The following is an 8,781-nucleotide window of genomic DNA, read 5'->3' as shown; positions in this document are numbered from 1 at the left end:
TCTCTCTCTCTCTCTCTCTCTCCCCCCCCATGTGTGTATGAGGGTCTAGAATGTAAAAGAAGGGAGAGAAATGAATTCTCTGTCCCCCCCCCAATCTCTCTCTCTCTCTCTCTCTCTCTCTCTCTCCCCCCCCACACACACACACACACACACACGCGCAATATTCTCCCTTTTAGCCCAACGGCATGCGCCATCTGCCATCTGCCTCTTGGTTAATTAATTGATCTGTCTGCCTTTCTTCCCACTTCTATTTTCCTCTTGAATCTCTCCCGTCTCTTCTGTCTCTCTGTAGAAAGAGAGAAACCCTACAGTACAACCAGCCACACAATCAAACAGCAATTTCCAACATTCATATACTCACCCCTAACCTCTTTATTCCAATGTCGCGCGGAAACAGCATACTTAACGACGCGATGAGAATTTCTTAAAGTCATTTACGTTCACCCGGTAACGATGCCGGCTCTTTATTATCTTTAAGAACCCTGAAAAGAGGCGACCGTAAAAACGCTTTCATTCCACCCGAGAATGATCGACCCTTTGACGCTCGAGACTCAACGAATTCAACCCCCCTACTATTCAACCCCAAGAAACCTTCGACCAAGTGGAGTCGCTAAAAAATTCGACACTCGTTTAAATGTCCCAACCAAATCTCCATTTGGCAAGAAAGACGCAGGATAATAAAATCCATAAAAATTTGTGAAATACCGAAAATCGTACGGTAACGTTAATTTATATATATTTTGTACATGAAAACTCCAGGGTACCGAAATCCCCAAACAAATCAGCTTACACGGTAGAAGAAATGACGAAAAATATGGAAAATCGGATTATAACATAGACCAGAGAAAACAGAACAGAGAAGCGAACGTGCCGATCGGTAATCGGCCTACACAAACCCCAAAAGCACTCTCAGAACACGAAACCGGTGTACTATCAACCCCCTAACGTAGAAGTCATTCCGTTGCTACGACTTGTTGCGGTCGTTGCAACGGAGTCTGCTTTAGTCGCTAACACGATAGAGAGAGAGAGAGAGAGAGAGAGAGAGAGAGGGATTGAACACAGACGTAGAACAGAGAGAATAAGAATGAGAACCACTGTCAGCCATGCTTGCAGCCAACTTCATCCCCCACTATGTTTCTGCATAGTGTTTGATTTATCAATGGCAAATCCCCCGCGACTCGATAACGTTTAAACAGCTATCTAGGACATTGAATATCCGTCATAACCAGAAACCGAACATAGCGCTCCTCCCACCTTGTCCCTTTTATTTTGATTCTGAGGACAGGATCTAGTGCCCCTATTATTACCTAATCTATACTATATCGGTATACTGTTTCAGGTACAACAAGCTGAGTGCCAAGTTGAGTTGGCGGAAAGCATCACGCCTTGTATCAAGGATTCCGCTCTCGTGCTTCCCCACATAATTTCGTCATGGGATTACAGTTTTCCGCTTTTCCGCTTACCGAGATTTCCAAATGACCGAGGATTACGAACTTCCGGATCGACCGGTTCAGTGCGTTGGCTCAGCTTCCGGAATTACATATACCATAGTACTACGACGCCGGTTGTATCGTTAGATTTTTATTATAAGTCATTTATGTATATCCTGTTTCGAAAAAAAAAAATTTCAAGGGATATTTTACACATTTTTTTTTTGCGGCCTTCGTACTTTTTGAGTATTTCTGTTGAATTTATTTTTAAACCTCTTTGCAGAATTCTGTACTCTGGGTGAGGACTGTACGGCTCTCTACTGTCATCCCTTCTGATATACAGGATATGCATATGCAGACGTCAACGGGATCTTAACTCTCTAGATGGTATTGACAGACGTCTATCAGAGTACAGAGAAAGGACAGTAGTCTCTCGAGGAAATAGCATTTCGTAAAGTTTTATCTTTCCATTGATTTTCTCTTAGCTTGCCAACGTGAGGATATTGCCGCACGCGTTCCTATAGATATAAAAATATCTAGAGCGTATATAGCATCGCGGTATATGCTTATAACAGTTATTTTTTTCGTGATTCAACGTTGTTGGATCACGAAAAAAAAATAAACGAAAAAGTTTGTAACGCTGCGAAACCCTCTCTGGTTCGACTACATAGATAATAAAAAAAAAAACTAGGAAGGGTGGAACGGACTGTGCAAAGGGTGGCAAAGGGACGAGGAGAGAGGCTGGTGTGCTGGAAGTTACTTGCGTCATTATTTGCCGAGGCTCCAGTTTACACGAAGCTGAAAATGAATTTAGTGGTGTTTACGCGGGCTTTTTCAAGATTTCAAACGATAAGAGGTTCCTTTTAAAAGATCCTAAACAAAAATGACAGTTGTAAAACGAAAGTCGGAATAGAAATGTTCAAAAGGGTAGAACGCTCCTTAATTACATACCTGGAGAGAAAAATATTTGTTTCATAAAAGTAATACATTTTTTTTTTTCATCACTTTTTCATGATTTGCAATTTTTTTCAAGCGATCAAAAAATTTTTGTCTCCATCACGTTGAATAACGCCAACGAAGCCTCTATATAACTTTACTCGGTTTAACGTCATATCGATCGAATATTGTTTGAATAAATATGTAGGCGTGCGTATGTTTGTACCATGGAGTATGCGTACCCTTCCGTATGTTTATTTTATACGACAAAATCCTGACATCCGATACAGTGTGTAAGTATAGGACATATGTCAGAGGGGTTTGACGTATCGAAATAAAATGTATGATAAGATTAATCGCGATCCCCATATCTATTTAATTCTCGATTTCCACCCCCAAGCCGTAGATAAACCGATTCCAAACGACATTGTAGGCGTTAAACGTGTGTACTACAATGTATCAAAAATTGTAGGTTAGTTCACGTAGGTAACGATGTGGTTAACTGTTTACAAGTGAGAAAATACAGGTCGTCCTGATAAAAACTGATAAATTTACCGCCTTGAAGGGATAAGTAATGGTCGCGTGGGTACCGATACAGTTCCCATGACTTTTCCGGGAATATCAAGCGCTTGAAGTGCCTTAAGGACACACGTTAAAGAGAAAGAAAAAAAAACAAGGAATAGCAAGAACGTAAATGCCTGCTGGAAGGAAGGTAAAAGAAATTGTGCGCATGCGCCTAATCGTACCAACCGTAAATCAAACGGTCGCGTGTTGCGCAACGTTAAAAATTAACTTCCTGACTTTTTGCTAACTCGTGAGTTGCGCATCGCAGGTACCCCGACTAAGGTAGTTAGGTACTCGGATATAGCATGAGGTGCCTTTATAATTAGACTGTATTAAAAGGCTGGTCAGATAAGACCGACGACAGAACCTAGAACCTATAAGTGTTAACCTCGCAACGTCAACGTGAAGGCATAATACGAGAAATAAACAAGGCGGATTTAATCTGTAAGTAAATTACGCGAAATTTCGCTTCGTGAACGTTACGTAACATTAGACGGGAGTGACGAGCGGAATTTCGAAGTTCAAGATCAGAATGATGAAAATTCAAAGCTGGAAGGGCGGAGGATTCAGTAAGGACTCGTGAGTTGTGGTTCAGGACGATGAACGTAAAGGTATGAACCTCGTGGAACGCTGAGGGGATGTTGTCTGGTTGGCAAGAAATCAGATAGGGCGGCCAACGAAAAGCGGAATTCGCCAGGGCAGAGAGTAAGGAATGACGGAATGAAGGTGGGAGGGTATACTAGGTAATACTAGGTATATTCGAAATGAAGTTCATGGCACAGCTCGCTAGTCGCATCTACGTTTATTAGACGGATGCCCGTCGTGGCGACGGAGCTTCGAGCTACAAAAGGATCTTCGTGTTTAGTCTATCTCCCCCCCACTGGCAGCCATGGGAGTTAATGCCACTACCTGGTATCCCCGAGGCAAGACGGCTACTGTCAAGAGTTTGACGTCAGATAAGCAAACTCGGTCTCGAAATTTAGCCTAACTGTGATCCCTTACGGCAGCCTGATCAGATTAAAATAAATTCAAAGAGGTTATGTACAATTATTCATATTTCTCTCATGGCAATTATCAGTGCTGTATAAATTAAATACAATAAAATTACGCTTACACCAGAATTCCTATTACTTAAATTTGTTAGCAAGTAATTTTTTTTAATTAATTCAACTTTATCTCTGATTTCCCAGCATTCCTACCAGCAGACACTGTTTTTCCTTGTCGATCGTCAAACCCGCAGGGCCGTACTGTTAGAGTGCAACGCTTCGGAATAGCTCGTATACACAGAAATAATACATAAGGATGGTATCGTCACGAAGGCACTCTGTGACGTTGACAATGATGACGGGAACGACAACGAGGTTATCCTCTTTGGAGGGAGCATCATCCCCGTCGGTAACATTCCAGTGTTTTACATTCGTGTCAGCACAGACTCTTAAACGCTCATTCTGTCGACTCTCAAATACTTCATTCCTGGCTCCTTCTGGGTCTCTCTGCCGGTCCCCCCAACTACCGTCAGGTCCCATCCAGGTTTGTATACCACTAACCACCAGCCCGTCGTGCTAGCCCTTGAATTTCCCTGTTGGGCACGCGGAGGCCAGACACAGGGCAACCAGCTTCCCTTTCTCTCTGTCGGAGCAGCTACGGCTTCAACCCTCTTTTCCCATCCTATCCGCACTGGCTCCATGATCCCCCTACGAGTTTCAGTCAGTTTTGAATTTGCGTGCTCGCTGGAGGCGCGGCCATACGCGGTTGCATTACTGTTATTAAGCTGACGCGTTAATTAATTACACGCGTACGCGCTTAATGCGCCCTTTGAAATTAAAAGTTCTCCGACTTCATTGTGCCTGCTGGCAAAGGATCCTGGGAAGGCGGAAGATTACAATCAGCTATCGCTATTTAAGACCATCATTTTTGTAATCTAAATGATTCATGGCACCGATTACTCTTGCGATAAAGGACGTTGTATCCAGGGCGACGTTAAGCTTTTTTCAAATAAATATACTTAACTCGCGACTTGGGCTCAAGATAACAAAATACGATCGTCGTAACAGGAACGATGATTGATAATCGACCTGACAATTCGCACGCAAATGTATTACAACATATATATATATATATATATATATATATATATATATCGGCGAACATTAATAATATTGAACGAGCATAACGTTGTCACAGTCTCGTATAGGACGTACATATGTAGCCCATTCAACGTTCTATCGCTATTATGTCACACTTCAAGATAACAATAACAATTTACCCACCAGACAGTTTAGTTAAAAATAATACCAAACGTTTGTAGCATTACTACATATTTAACATGTAAAGTTCTATAACTGTACAAAAAATTATAAACAACTGAAACTGGGTCGTACGAGTTTCAATAGCAATATTACATTTGTTTCCACCTGAATTGAGTATAGCAGATTAATTAAAAAAAAAAATAGCGCAAGACGTTGTACACATTTATTTATGAAAAATGATAGCCACTGTCATATCGTGAAACAACTGTTCAGCCGTTTGCTTAGTTCCGCAAAGCTTCCATATTGATACTGGAATGCGCGAGGACTCGAGCGATATTCCGGTGCGACGTAGGGGCAATAGCGGAATTCTAGTAAAAGAGAACGAGACGAGAGAGACAAAGAGGAAAGACGTAAAACAGAGTGCAGAACGACTGAGACAGACTGTCGCATTGTACGACGTGTCTATCTACAAGTTTGCTCGAGATAACCACTGAATGGATTCGTTTATTGAATTTCACACTCGTCCCTCTCTCTATCCGTTCACCGGGTTCACCTTAGGAATACACAGAACTTCTCCTTCGCTCCGACTCGTCCAGATGGCGCTACCTCTCGCTCTCTCACTCGCTCTGTCTTTTTCCCACAATCTATCACCGCGCAACACCCTTCACGCACTAAGGCAAGCTCATACTACGTACAGCTTGTGGAATTATGATTATTGCGTAATATCAATCCCGCCCATCTGTTCGCGTATTATTAAGTCCCAATGGCGTAACAACCACCCGTCGGTCCCCTTGTGAATTCCATTAGATCCCAGCTTGCCAATTCCCTTACAGACAGCAATACTAATAAGCTCTCTTATAAACGGAAAACGATTCTCAGAATAGGGGAGGAAAGTTTATATACGTAAGTTTATGTATGTAAGTATATATATATTTTTTTTTTTTTTGTAAAATCGCACGACGATCGACCTCTTCGGTCAGTTCGCGATCTCGAAAAGATCGAAACATTTTTATCATGAAAATTATCATTTTCATTCAAAGTGCCGCGTGTTTATTCATCGAACGTCATTCATTACCCACATGACAATATTGGTTGATGGGAATTGCTTGTATCCCGTGATACGCACCATTTGATATGCGGGCTCTTGTGTCCCTGTATCAGGGTTGCTCGTCGCCCTGCAGCACAACCCTCGTCCTCCCCCAGTTCTGCCCACCAACCCCTACCACAGCCTATACCACTATGCCCAACCGTACACGTATATACGCATACCCGAGATACTAGCCTCTTCCGACCCCTCGTGCCGATCATCCTCCTGGCCCGATGCTCCCCTAAATGACTGTCCGTCTGTCTGTTCGTCAGTCATTCCCATCTCCCCCACCCCGAATCCAGCCTACGTCATACACGATAACGCTAATCAACTATGGCACCCTGGTCACAGATCAAACAACCGCGATCCATGGTAGCACGTGCCATCTGTACTCTCGTACCCTTGTTCGACCTTTCGCGCGAATCACCAGACAGCCCTTTTCAGAGGAGGGGGGGAGAGGGGGAGGGGGAGGTGTCCCCATCGACACACGCGATAATCGGCCCAACAATTTTATTCGCACTCGACGATTCGAATTTCCACGCCTCCTCGTCTCCTGAAGTGGAAGCGAATCACTCGGACGGCTTTACGCGCATGCGCGAGGGCTCGAGTGCGCTTATGAGTGACGTCACTGGGATCGTGAGGATTTCGATGAAATTATTGGAAAATTCGTGAAATACTTGAAACTTATGAAAATGCATGTATGCCCAAGGTATTATTAGTAAGTCGAAGATAAATCATGAAAATTCGCTTAGAATCGCGATTCGAGTAATTTGACTAACTTCATTCACTTCCATGGGGATGTATAACACATGTAGAGTCGTCGAGTATGTAACCTGCTGAAGTATCTTTGCTATGCGATATTATATGTATATTTATATACGTTACTATAGTCACTGCGCCAAGTTGGGTTAATAACGCAGCAGTCAAATGATTAACGAGCGATCAATGCTCGCTTGGAAAGACGTCCAAAATACCTTGAGTAGTCGCCGTCGGATGGCAACAGGGAAGATCATTCAAGGAATTTCAGCCTGTTCGATAAATGTTATGCAACCGTATCGATCGACATGTATTCTTGGAGTTTCAATAAATTCTCGGCAGCTACGGATTCGTGAAATAAGAAATTTATTAAAACGGAGTATCGTTATATCCTCGTCGTGCTAAGACGAAGCGACGCACAATTATACGTAACCCGTCAAACGCGGGAGTACAGACGGTTGCCTAGCTGCAGGCGCCCGATAACAAACGACGAATCAAATTAGCCAGCGAGTAATGGAGGGGTTATCGGTGACACGATTTTTTTTCTTTATCTTTTTTTTTTTCAACGATCCAATCACCCGCTATTTAATGGAATTAAGTATATATATGCGCTTGTATAGTATCGTACTGAAACCTCGTAATGGTCGAGATTGCTATGTACGATATTAGATGTCGGACCACGAGGGACAAAAGGGGCTGAAATAAATGTCGAGAATTTATAGTGAAATAATCGGAACGAAGTCGTGCGATAATGCGGAGGTGATCAAATCTAATGCGAAAAGGTAATAATGGCGGCTAGGCATCCATTTACGTATACGTGACGTGAGACGAAAATGAATAATGACACGTTGCCTTATACATATATAATGTCCCATGTCATATACATACTTATATATACCGGCACGTATAAGAATGAATCAGCTAAAGTGACAATTACAATAAAACGATAATAATCTATAAATATAATATAATATATGAATGAAACAAAAGGCAATTTGCGTACATTAAATATATCAGAGCTGAACCACTGGTATCACGGAATTCGTAATGGCGGCTATGAAATGTCCTATAGCAATTAGAAGCCACGTATGTAAAGTCGCTATATGAAAGCATCCGGGGAATCCGGTACAGTGAAATTGTGTAATTAATATATAAATTAATATAATATAAATTCATACACCGGATCAATATCACTCTACAAAACATATGAATTGGAAAAACCGACCTGCAAACCCTATGATGAAAACGCGTATTCGTAAATGTTGGCAGCAGTGATGTGCAACCTGATACTATTCGACGTGATCAGTGACTCTCAACCATTCTATGGGTAATGAGAAAACCGACAGTTTGAAGTTACCTAGTGACTCTATGCTTATTACAACTATAGCTAACACAATCTAGTGAACTATACCAGTGGTAAATCAGTAGGGCACTACAAGCATGTAGCCTAGGAATGGAATTCCACTTTCGCGTTCAAGCTTCAAATTCGAATGCGAGCTTCGGCTCGGATTTGATTTGGTTAGGCTAGGCCATCTAGGTATCCCGGGACAAAGCTATATAGTGTTTCTCAGACTGTTCACGTTAGTCGGATTTTCGAGGATTGATTTCCTTGGCGAGTCATCGATTAAATGATTGGCGTAGTTGATACAAATCGAATAGTTGGGGCGCGTCGTATAAATTCCTGTGAGAGAGAGTGAGAGAGACATTCGAGATATGACAAATGGCTCTTGTTAGTGTCCAGGAAATAACGTGCCGTCGG

Source organism: Cephus cinctus, unplaced genomic scaffold (genome assembly GCF_000341935.2).
Source record: "Cephus cinctus unplaced genomic scaffold, Ccin1 Ccin1_scaffold0837, whole genome shotgun sequence".
Lineage (NCBI taxonomy): Eukaryota > Metazoa > Arthropoda > Insecta > Hymenoptera > Cephidae > Cephus > Cephus cinctus.
This window is presented reverse-complemented; position numbering follows the sequence as displayed.